Below are 12,663 nucleotides of genomic sequence, written 5' to 3'. Positions count from 1 at the left end.
ATCATTTGGCAACTTGCCACTCTTACCACCAGCCAGGTGAAGAAAGAAGTCATCTTCATGCCACCAACCAGGTGATGAAATGTACAACCCGTACTCTCTTTCATGCCACCAACCAGGTGATGAAATGTACAACCCGTACTCTAATATCATTTAGCAACTTGACACTCATGCCACCAACCAGATGAAGAACGAACTCATCTTCATGCCACCAACCAGGTGATGAAATGTACAACCTGTACTCTCCTTCATGCCACCAACCAAGTGATGAAATGTACAACCTGTACTCTAATATCATTTGGCAACTTGCCATTCATGCCACTAACCAGGAGAACAAGGAACTCACCTTCGTACCACCAACCAATTGATGAAAGCAACTCACCATTCATTCCACCTACCAGAAGACGAGTGGTACAACTTGTACATGTGAACTCCTAGCATTCACAAATAATCAAAAACCCTCAAGCTTGAGAACTCAACCAGATGAGCACTTATGCCCAACAAGAGTTATAGCCACTAACAAAGTCTTATTACAAGCCAATAACAACTTCAGTGCATGGCATACAAAGATCAAGCTATTCAACCCTTTTGCATCTGCTTCAAACATTTCCCCTCTGTAATAATGCAAACACTACAACTCGTAGAAAGCTTCACACACTCTTGATCAAGACAGTGTGAACCAAAACCAATTTATGGTGCCAACAAGAGCTTCATCAATGGAGGGCAACCACAATTTTCAAAAGCTTTACACACTCTTGACCAAGACAATGTAAAGCAAAACCAATTTATGGTGCCAACAAGAGCTTCATCAATGGAGGGCAACCACAATTCTCAAAAGCTTCACACACTCTTGATCAAGACAGTGTGAAGCAAGACCAATTTATGGTGCCAACAAGGGCTTCATCAATAGAGGGCAACCACAATTGTCAAAAGCTTCACACACTCATGATCAAGACAGTGTGAAGCAAAACCAATTTATGGTGCCAACAAGAGCTTCATCAATGGAGAGCAACCACAATTCTCAAAAGATTCACACACTCTTGATCAAGACAGTGTGAAGCAAAACCAATTTATGGTGCCAACAAGAGCTATATCAAAGAAGTTCAACCACAATTCTCAAAAGCTTCACACACTCTTGATCAAGACAGTGTGAAGCAAAACCAATTTATGGTGCCAACAAGAGCTTTATCAATGGAGGGCAACCACAATTCTCAAAAGCTTCACACACTCTTGATCAAGACAGTGTGAAGCAAAACCAATTTATGGTGCCAACAAAAGCTTCATCAAAGGAGTTCAACCACAATGCTCAAAAGCTTCACACATTCTTGATCAAGACATTGTGAAGCAAAACCAATTTATGGTGCCAACAAGAGCTTTATCAACAAGAGGGCAACCACAATTCTCAAAAACTTCACACACTCTTGATCAAGACAGTGTGAAGCAAAACCAATTTATGGTGCCAACAAGAGCTTCATCAATGGAGGGCAACCACAACTCTCAAAAGCTTCACACATTCTTGATCAAGACAGTGTGAAGCAAAACCAATTTATGGTGCCAACAAAAGCTTCATCAAAGGAATTCAACCACAATGCTCAAAAGCTTCACACACTCTTGATCAAGACAGTGTGAAGCAAAACCAATTTATGGTGCCAACCAGTGCTTCATCAATAAGAGGGCAACCACAATTCTCAAAAGCTTCACATACTCTTGATCAAGATAATGTGAAGCAAAACCAATTTATGGTGCCAACAAGAGCTTCATCAATGGAGGGCAACCACAATTCTCAAAAGCTTCACACACTCTTGATCAAGACAGTGTGAAGCAAAACCAATTTATGGTGCCAACAAGAGCTTCATCAAAGGAGTTCAACCAAAATTCTCAAAAGCTTCACACACTCTTGATCAAGACAATGTGAAACAAAACCAATTTATGGTGCCAACAAGAGCTTCATCAATGAAGGGCAACCACAATTCTCAAAAGCTTCGCACACTCTTGATCAAGACAGTGTGAAGCAAAACCAATTTATGGTGCCAACAAAAACTTCATCAAAGGAGTTCAACCACAATTCTCAAAAGCTTCACACACTCTTGATCAAGACAGTGTGACGCAAAACCAATTTATGGTGCCAACAAAAGCTTCATCAATGGAGGGCAACTACAATTCTCAGACCTTCGAAGCAAATTCAATTTATATGGTTCATCCAAATCTTCGACTACTACAAAGTGTGGCTTGCATTACAATCTCTTGCAAAATAGTGTGGAAGCAAAATTTGTATATGTTATCTCTCCCACATTTTCAAATGTCTAGTTTCCCAAAAAAAATAAAAAAAAAGGGGGAAATTCAACTAAGCTTCATCACTAGAGGACAACTACAAATTCTCAAAAGCTTCACACTATCTTGATCAAGATAGTGTGAAGCAACATCAATTCATGGTACCCAAAAAAAGCTTCAACTCCAAAGCCTCACCTACAAAGCTTCAACACAAAAGCTTCATCAATGGAGGACAACTGCAAATTCTCAAAAGCTTCACACTATCTTGATCAAGATAATGTTAAGCAAAATCAATTCATGGTACCCAACGAAAGCTTCAACTCCAAAGCTTCAACTACAAAGCTTCAACTCCAAAGCTTCACCTACAAAAACTTCAACACAAAAGCTTCACCCACAAAAGCTTCAACACAAAAGCGTCACCAATAAAAGCTTCATCAATGGAGGACAACTACAAATTCTTAAAAGCTTCACACTATCTTGATCAAGATAGTGTGAAGCAAAATCAATTCATGGTACCCAACAAAAGCTTCAACTCCAAGCTTCACCTACAAAGCTTCAACTCCAAAGCTTCACCTACAAAAGCTTGACCCACAAAAGCTTGACCCACAAAAGCTTGACCTACAAAAGCTTTACCCACAAAAACTTCACCTACAAAAGCTTGACCCACAAAAACTTGACCCACAAAAGCTTCACCTACAAAAGCTTGACCCACAAAAGCTTCACCTACAAAAGCTTGACCCATAAAAGCTTGACCCACAAAACTTCAACCACAAAAGCTTCACCTACAAAATTTCAACACCAAAGCTTCACCTACAAAAGCTTCACACTATCTTGATCAAGATAGTGTGAAGCAAAATCAATTCATGGTGCCCAACAAAGCTTGACCCACAAAAGCTTCACCTACAAAAGCTTGACCAACAACAGCTTGACCCACAAAAGCTTCACCTACAAAACTTGAACACAAAAGCTTTACCTACAAAAGCTTCACACTATCTTGATCAAGATAGTGTGAAGCAAAATCAATTCATGGTGCCCAACAAAGCTTCAATCTCAAAGCTTCACCTACAAAACTTCAACACCAAAGCTTTAATATATATATATATATATATTTAATTTGTTTTTTTTCTTCAGAAATTCGAAAAGAAAAAAAATCGAAAACAAAAATTTTGAAAAAAAAAAAAATTGCCTAGGCCTCCTCTTCTTTAGGCCTAACAACTTTCATAACAAATATATATGAAGAAGGAGTTTTGGGCTACCACTTAGAAAGGAAATGCCTCATTCGTCAACTCCATCGACCGGAGACTTGGGGGACTCCTACCATATGCTACGGCACCTTGATACTCGGAAGTCTCACGACCATTCAGTGACTTGGATTTTTCAAGTCTCCAAACAAGAAGTTTTCCTCACTCGGGAAATTAAGGGAGCACTACCTCAATCTACATGCTTCACTCACAAAGGTTCAACATACAAGCTTCAACAAAAGAAAAAATTCAAAGAACTTAGTGAAGAAGGCCTTGGTGTATTTAACACAATACGTTGAAATGAAGCAAAGCTTATTTATTGATATCTCCGATAAGTTACAAATATGTACATATACATGAATCAAAATAAACAAACAAGAGGGAGCCTTCACAAAGGTTGCTCATGAGAAGTTTCAACAGTCGGCAGAGCCCCTGAAAGAGTAGGCACCGAAGGGTGATCATTCGGAGCCTTAGTACTGGGCAGAACCCCAGAAGGAGGAGGCACCGAAGGTTGATCATTTGGAGCTTCATTACGCGGTACAACCCCAGAAGACGAAGGCAATAAATGCCTTTGGAACAAACCCACAAACCTCTGATGATCAAGCAAAATCTGACTATCACATTCTTGGTCAAGCTTCCTCTTCATGTTTGTAGCATAGTTATGTGCGAGCCTGAGCAACTGTTTATGCTTGAGCCCTCTGATCTCCTGTTTGAGACTTATCACTTCAGCCGCCAATGATTCAACTTGGCGGGTTCGAGCAAATAGGCGTTGGGCCATATTAGACACAGAACCTGCACACTGAACACTGAGAGCCAGAGAATCCTTAACAGCCAACTCATCAAACCATTTGGAAAGTAGTCTGTTATCTTTGGGAGTGAGAAGGTTCCTAGCCACCACTGCAGCTGTCATATCATTCTTCATCACAAAGTCCCCAACGGTAAGAGGACCAGTAGGGGATAAAAAGGATGGGCGCCATATATTGTCTTGAGAAGGCATAGCTACCTCTTCACCAAAGTTCAAGTCAAAACGACGGTCAGATGGGCCAGACATTCTCAAAAATGATGAAGGAGAAATGACGTGCAATAAATCTCTGAAGTAAGGTGAAAATTCCTACAAGCAATAACTCTCTGAATCTACTCCTTGCACACAATTGGTGCCCTTATAAAAGAAAGGGCAACATGGTCGTTGGTTCAAAAATCGAAGAGGCACCACTCTACGGATTTCGAAGAGGCACCACTTTCCAGACGCAACATCAGCTCATCGGGTACCACAGATAACTTTGCCAAAGATCTCTGACAAAGTTTAGACACATAAATTTTAAAGGTCTAGCTACCCTACTATTACCCACAAGGGTAAAGGAACAATACCACTACTTGATAACTAGAAAGTCCTAATGTGTCTCAACCTCCGTGCTCCATGGCAATGCAGACTGACAAAAATGCCCAACCTTTACTCACATTCGAGAAAACATTCCCAACAAGATTGCTTGCTCAAAAATCAAAGAGGAACCACTTTTCGAATCTCGAGAGCCAGACTCCCAACAGGATTACTTTCTCAAAAATCTAAGAGACCTGCTCTCCTGCTCTCTGAATCTTAAGAGTCAGACTCCCAACAGGATTGCTTTCTCAAAAATCGAAGAGTCACCGTTCTCTGAATCTCGAGAGCCAGATCCTCAACAGGATTGCTTGTTCGAAAATCGAAGAGGCACCGCTCTCCGAACTTCGAAAACCAGATTTCCTTGGATATAGCTTGTCTGCAATCTTCACACACAACATCAGCTTTCCAGATACCACAGACCACTTTTTCAAAGCGCTCTGACAAAGTTAAAACATGTGAAACTTGCAGCTCCTACTATATTGCTATGATCAAGAAGGGCAAAGGAATAGCATTATTACTTGCTCAAAAATCGAAGAGGCAACGCCTTCCGAATCTCGAGAGCCAGACTCCCAACAGGATTACTTTCTCAAAAATCAAAGAGGCACCGCTCTTCGAATCTCAAGAGCCAGACTCCTAACATGATTGCTTTCTCAAAAATCGAAGATGCACCGCTCTCTGAATCTCGAGAGCCAGATCCCCGACAGGATTGCTTGTTCGAAAACCGAAGAGGCATCGCTCTCCGAACATCAAGAGCCAGATTTCCTTGGATAAAGCTTGTCTGCAATCTTTACACACAACATCAGCTTTCCAGATACCACATACCACTTTTTCAAAGTGCTCTGACAAAGTTAAAAGACGTGAAGCTTGCAGCTCCCACTACAGTGCTACGACCAAGAAGGGTAAAGGAATACCATTACCACTTGTTGTTAGGGAGACTCCTACATATGTTGACCTTCATCCTCCACGAATAGGCAGACCTGCAAAAATGCTCAACCCTTCCTCATATCTGAGAGGGCACTCCCAACGAAGCCTCTCGAAATACTCAGCTTTCTTCCCCCTAATAATACTTATGCAAACCAGCCACACCAGAGCAAGAGTATCTCATATCATCAGGGTCAAAAGCAAGAGTATCCCATATCATGCTTTTTCCCTGGCTTTTCCTTTGCCCTTGTTCTTACCTGCAAGACAATGAGAAAGAGAGCAATCAGTCAGCATTTGGAATCAAGCTTCCAATCAGGAACTGACTGCCTGGAACCCCTTGCCTAATTACTTACCTGGCATTGCTCTCGAGTACTCATCTTCAACATCTTATGCTTCCAGAAAAGATACCACATCTGCCTGAGGAACATATAGGGCAAGTGAGAAGGATACAAGGAAGCATGTGGAGACAACCATAACAGAACACATGCCGATTCATCTATTACTTCGTCAACAGCAAAAGTATCCCATATCATCAAGGTCGAACGCACTCTTGATTTGATGAACTTGTTTTGACCCTCAAATTCTTGAGTCGGCCTTATACTCTGGAGGAAACCAGAAAACCCTCCAGCCAAGTTCAAGAATAAGCATGTGGAAAGTTACTTCTTCAAAAGCAAAAGTATCTCATATCATCTCTTCTCCATTTGCTTCTCCTTATCCTTGTTGTTGTTTACGACACAAGGAGAAGGAGAACAATCAACCGGAAGCTAAAGTCGAACCTCCGATCCAGGTTGCTTGCTTGAAAGTCTGATTGCTTACCTTGTCTGTTACCTCTTTAGGCAAATCTCTTAGCTCGGCGACTTGGGGGACTCCTACTATAGGGTTTTGTATCGCACTTGACCAAGCCCGAAACTAGAAGTAAGCTTCAAGTGAAATTGATAAATTACCTTGTGTATCTTTATCGGTTAAAGATACCACCCCTAGATGGACGAAAAGTACTTCCAGAGAAGATGCCACATCTACGTATGAGACAAATAAGGCAAGTGAAAATGATACCACACTTCGGTACTTAGAAGTTTCGTGATTACTCAATGGCTTGGATCTTGCAAGTCCCCAACCGAGGAGCTTCCCTTACTCGGGAACTTAGGGGAGCACTGTTTCTACCATACTTGACCAATCCCGAAACTACTGAACACTGATCAACGTGATACCATCAAGGACCCAGAAGAGTTTCCCTCCAACCAGGAGCCCAATCAGAGCGCGACACGTGTTGACATTAGAAACCAATCATAGCACGACACGTGTCAACATCAGAAGCTAATCACAACACGACACGTGTCAATGTCAGAATGAAACTAGAAACTCTCTTCTATAAATAGAGATCATTCTCTCACAATATTTCCTAATGTCGTTTGTACTAAATCATTCACTTGTACTCACTAAAGGAGAGCTTGAACCTATGTACTTGTGTAAACCCTTCACAATTAATGAGAACTCCTCTACTCCATGGACATAGCCAATCTGGGTGAACCACGTACATCTTATGTTTGCTTCCCTGTCCCTATCCATTTACATACTTATCCACACTAGTGATCGGAGCAATCTAGCGAAGGTCACAAACTTAACACTTTTGGTTGTACCAAAGTCCTCACTGGTTTTGTGCATCAACAATTTTTTTTAAGGAGGGTAGATTGTGACAACCCATCCCTAAAAATTATGGTTGTTATAATTTTGAAAGCATGAATTCACGAAAATGCCCTAGAGGCGAGAATATTGACTTCCGTTGATCGTCCTTCCGTGATGTGTATGAGCTTCTCTTTTAGTGTATTTTTGAAGTACTCGACAATACAGACGTGTAGACATAAGCATAATGGAAATCGAATTTACGAAGGAGGTTTTGCATAACTACAATTTGTGAAGTACTTTGTATGAGTACTATTTATTAGTTTTTATATATTATTTTTAGATATATTTGGTGTTGCGAAAATTAGATAACAAAAATTAAACTCATTAAGTCTCGAATTTTAGTGCTCGCAAGTATACGAATCGGATGGTTGTATAGCATATAAGCACAGATATCGTCTCACAGAGATCGAATTGATTCTAAAAATCTTACTAACTAAATTGAAACAAATTGTAATTGAGAAGCTTTAATGGAGAAGAGAGAAAATTTGAATTTAAACTAAAAATGAAATATGACTTGAAAATAAAATGCATGAAATAATAAAATTAAAAATATAAGAAAATAAAACCTAGGGCATCCGAATTCACCGAAACCAATTCTACTTAATTCCCTTAATATGTTATGCTCAAGTATTTCCCCAATATTGATGATCGATTTTCCCTAAATTATTCAACGGCCATGGCATTTGGTTGCATCAAAAGTATCCTTACTTGTTAACCCTCTATGGCATCTAGATGAATTTAAACAAGTAAGAACCCATTAAGCTCTATGGAAATCGTTGGAAAATCACACAAACCCTAATTGTATGGCATCTACAAATAGGTGGTTATGGTATCAATTGCTAGAAGCTAAACCCAAGTTAAGTATGGCATCTACTCTAACTTGCATCAAATCAACCTAATTTAAACCTAGATGGTGATCAAGCATCTAAATAAAAATCAAGTGCATTATGAATAACAAAAGATACTCAATAAGGAAGAAAAACTTGAATATATCAATGCCACAAGGCAATTAAGCATTCATGATTAGGCTACATCGTAGCCCTAGCAAAGAAAGAAAAAAAACAAGGAAAACTCTGCCCTTTTTCTCACTTCTTGCCGCAGCCCCCTTTGAAATATGAATAGCTGATTTTTTTTTTTTTTTTTGTTTTGTTTTTGTGGCTCCTTAAACAAGGAGAATGGATCTCCTTAATATAACACCCACGGCAAAGGGCATATAAAGCTAATTGAAATCCAATTAAAACCCCACTAAACTCTTAAGCATAATGGACTTTAAAACCTTATTAAAGAAAAGGAAAAATAAACGGAAATAATAAAAACTAGAAATTAAGTCCCTCCTAAAGTCCATTGAATAGCATTCCCATGTCCATTTGATTTCCAAAACCGTTGCAGTCTCATATTCTTGTTGTAATGCACATGTATTCGCACAGCTAGTTAGCCTCTTGTTCCACTGGAATTACTTTAGACACCTAAAAAGCTCATTTTCCACTTTTTTCCACGTAACTCCCGTATTGAATGCCTATAAATTAAAACAAAATAAATTAGTGCATTTAACCCCCTTCATATATACAAAATCCAAAGGAAATATATGATAAAAATATATGAAAATATGCACCCATCATTTGGTTAAAAAAAAATTAAGAAAAGCCACGGGAGTGGTGGGGGGAAGGAGAATAAGAAAACTGGGGGAAAAAGGGGATTGCCCAATGGGGGGAGAAGGAAAAGTTACAGAGAGACCAATGAGATGAGGGAAATGGAGAGGAAAGGAGGGAGGTGTAGAGCACCTAACCCGGGCCCTTTCTCCTCGACCCATCCCCAACTCGTGACCCATTTCCAAAACCGGTCACCCCGAGTTGAATTCGAAGCAATATTCACCATTTTTCCAGCGAATTGGGACTTCCCTCACCTAAAACCATCATCATGCTCCTCCTCCTTAGTTAATCACCCTTAGATTCGAAGCATGGATGTCCTTTTCATTGTGTATGGTGGCCATGGTGCCGCGGGACTCTTGGGGAAAATTCGTCAAATCCTGAATGAAACCCCATCAATTTCCTCCACCATTAGGTTCTCCTTGAACTATGGAACAAAGCCCAAGCATTGGTTAGGGCGTTGGAACGGTTTTGGAGTCAAATTGGAAACACCCAAATCATAGGGTTTTCCCGGGTTCGATGAAATTGGAGCCTTTTCAGGCCAAATTGACCTTGGTTACAGGTATAAAGTTTGTTCTACTCTTTGAGATCCTTTTTTTTTGTAATTTTTTTAGAATTTTTAGAGAAGGAGAGAGTTCCAGAAGATTAAGGACCAATCTGTGTGTCCCACATGGCACACAACCCCAATTCAACATATGTTTCAAATGGAAATTTACCAAAATACCCTCACCATTTCAAGCTTCGTAAAATCTTTGTTATAATTTCGAATCACATTCTGTCTGCACCCACGCATTTGTATCGACGAGTACTATCCAAATATGTAAAGATAGGTGGGAAAATACATAAGGATCAAATACGACCTCGTACAATTCTGTTTAATCCACTAGGATGTTTTCATCCTTTTACTTATTGGAAAAAAAATTATATGCCTCAAGTTCAAATGCTTCGAAACTATGAATAAGAATACAAAATACGTAATATGTAATTTTAAACAGTGAAATCTGGGGATGGCATTTCACATATCAGTTTGGTTGATTCCGAAAAACTAGATATGCAGCTTATGGACGTGGTAACCGCATTTCTTTATGAGGATCTTGATACGAAAATCTACATGAATGTTCCCAAATGACGTACATTGATTGGTTCAAATAGTTCTAGACCATGGAGCACGCTCTCAATTTGGCTGAAGCGTTCAATTTTCAAATTGAAGCAATCCGAGGGTTGTGGTATAACCATCTGAGTGAGTAGGGATATGGGAACAACAAAATATGCGCTTGCGTGTTCATTAAGAAGTCACTTTCTAGTTTTGTGATTGTTGTAACTTATGCTGACGACATGAATTTCATCGGAACTCCTAAAGAGCTATAGAAAATTGTCGAGCACCTAAAATCGGAATTTGAGATGAAAGATCTTGGGAAAATTCGATACTGTCTCGGTTTTGAGATAGAGAATTGTTTGGATGGAATCTTAGTACATCAATCGAACTACACCAGAAGGTGCGCTGTTTTAATAAGGATTAAGCGAAGCCTTCGAGTACTCCTATGGTCGTTTGATTGCTAAATGCAAAACAAGATCATTTCCGTCCGAATGAGGCTGAGGAAGAGATTTTGGAACACGAAGTTCCTTATCTAAGTGCAATAGATGCTTTATTGTACTTAGCTTAATGCACTAAACCCGACATCTCTTTCACTATTAATCTTTTGGCAAGATACAATGATGAACCGACACGCAGACACTAGATAGGTGTTACAGACATCTTTCGCTACCTTAAGGGTATGACAGATTTGGGTTTGTTCCAACACTATGAATCCTTAAGAGGTACTGCAACCACTTCAGTTCTCGAGTCGATTCCCGCCTTGTTAGGTATGCGACACAAGGTACTTATCTAACCGTAGAAAGCGCGCTCTAAAATGGGTTACGTCTTTACCATTGGAGATGCTACAATATCTTGTAGATAAACCAAACAGATCTTAGTCTTCTTTGAACCATGTTGAGATACTTGCCTTGCATGAAGCTACTCAACAATGCTTCTGGCTGAGAGCAATTGTGGGCCATATTCAAAGCACCTGCGATCTCTACCCCATCGTTGATGTCCATATGATGATCTATTGAGATAACATAACATGTATCAAACAACTCAAGAAGGCTTATATCAAAGGAGAAAACACCAAGCACATTGCACCAAAAAAATTCTTCTCACATCAACAACAAGAGCATCAGACGATTGAAGTCAAGCAAATCCATTCTTACAACTTGGTCAACCTCTTCACCAAATCACTGCTGAAGATGACATTTCAGAAGCTTGTTCAGGGAATAGTTATGCGTAAACATTATGAGTTGTAACATTGTTAGTTTTCTTTAGAATTATGTCAAACTTAGGGGAATATCTCGAAGTATGTTCGCCTGATCATAATATACTATTTTCCCTACAATTAAGAGCATTTTTCCCTTTGGGTTTTTGCTATCTAACAAGGTTTTGACGAGGCACCTATCTTGGGTTGGTCATATCCCTGATGTACATCCCATAGACGTTTCATTTGATTTTGCACTTTCTCATGTACTTTTCCTTAGACTATGGGTTTTTGTCACCCCCTCGGGTTTTACCATAGTAATTGGGTTTTTGTGAGACTTAGTATCGTGTTCCTAGAATCAATGTTGATGAGTCAACTTTCTCAACTCTACCTGATCACGAATCTACTTGAGTAATTACACACTCAAGGGGCAGTGTTATAGATATTATATTGAAGTGTGATTGTGGAAATCCTAGATTAGATTTGACTATTAGTTATTCTCTCCCTATTAGGATTGTATTTCCTTGGAGGACAAGGATTTTTCTCCCCCCTTATTACTATAAATAAAGGCAATATGTAGAGCGAGTAACACACCCTCACCACAGCACATCTCTCCATCTTCTCTCTCTATCGCACCCTCTCTCTCTCCCTTGTCAGATTAAATAAGCCACAACAACTCACGTATAGCAATTGTATTTTGAGAGTGTAATAAGATTTTCACGACGTAAATATAAACTTTTGTTATTGTTATAATAAATATCTTTTGTGTTATGAATTACAATCTTATTATTGTTGGAATCAAAATCGTGCACATCCACGGATGGAGGCGTAATCAATTGAAATTGCCCATGAACTCCGGTGAGGGGAGAATAAGGTTGTTGGGGTGTGATTGAATCATGATTGGATTGCCTGCATATCTCGGGAAAGGCGAATCAAATCACTGGTATAGTTCTACGAAAGAAGTAGTATGATGTGTGCTACATCAGAATACATCCTTGACGAAGGTCTCTTGGCTTAGGTGCGGAAGAGATGCTTTTCCATATCTATGCCTATACGAATGGCGTGTAGAGAATGTGTGAGCCTATGTTAGGTGTAAAGAATGTGGGTGTTGAAGATCTTGTAAAGAATACAAGATCATTGGAGATCAAAGAGATCATTGGAGGAGAGAGTCCTTGATAAACACACATGCTAGAGTATTTATAGAGATCTTGATAGAGTGATCCCTATTAAATTCG

This window comes from Malus sylvestris, chromosome 13 (genome assembly GCF_916048215.2).
Source record: "Malus sylvestris chromosome 13, drMalSylv7.2, whole genome shotgun sequence".
In the NCBI taxonomy this organism is placed as follows: domain Eukaryota; kingdom Viridiplantae; phylum Streptophyta; class Magnoliopsida; order Rosales; family Rosaceae; genus Malus; species Malus sylvestris.
This window is presented reverse-complemented; position numbering follows the sequence as displayed.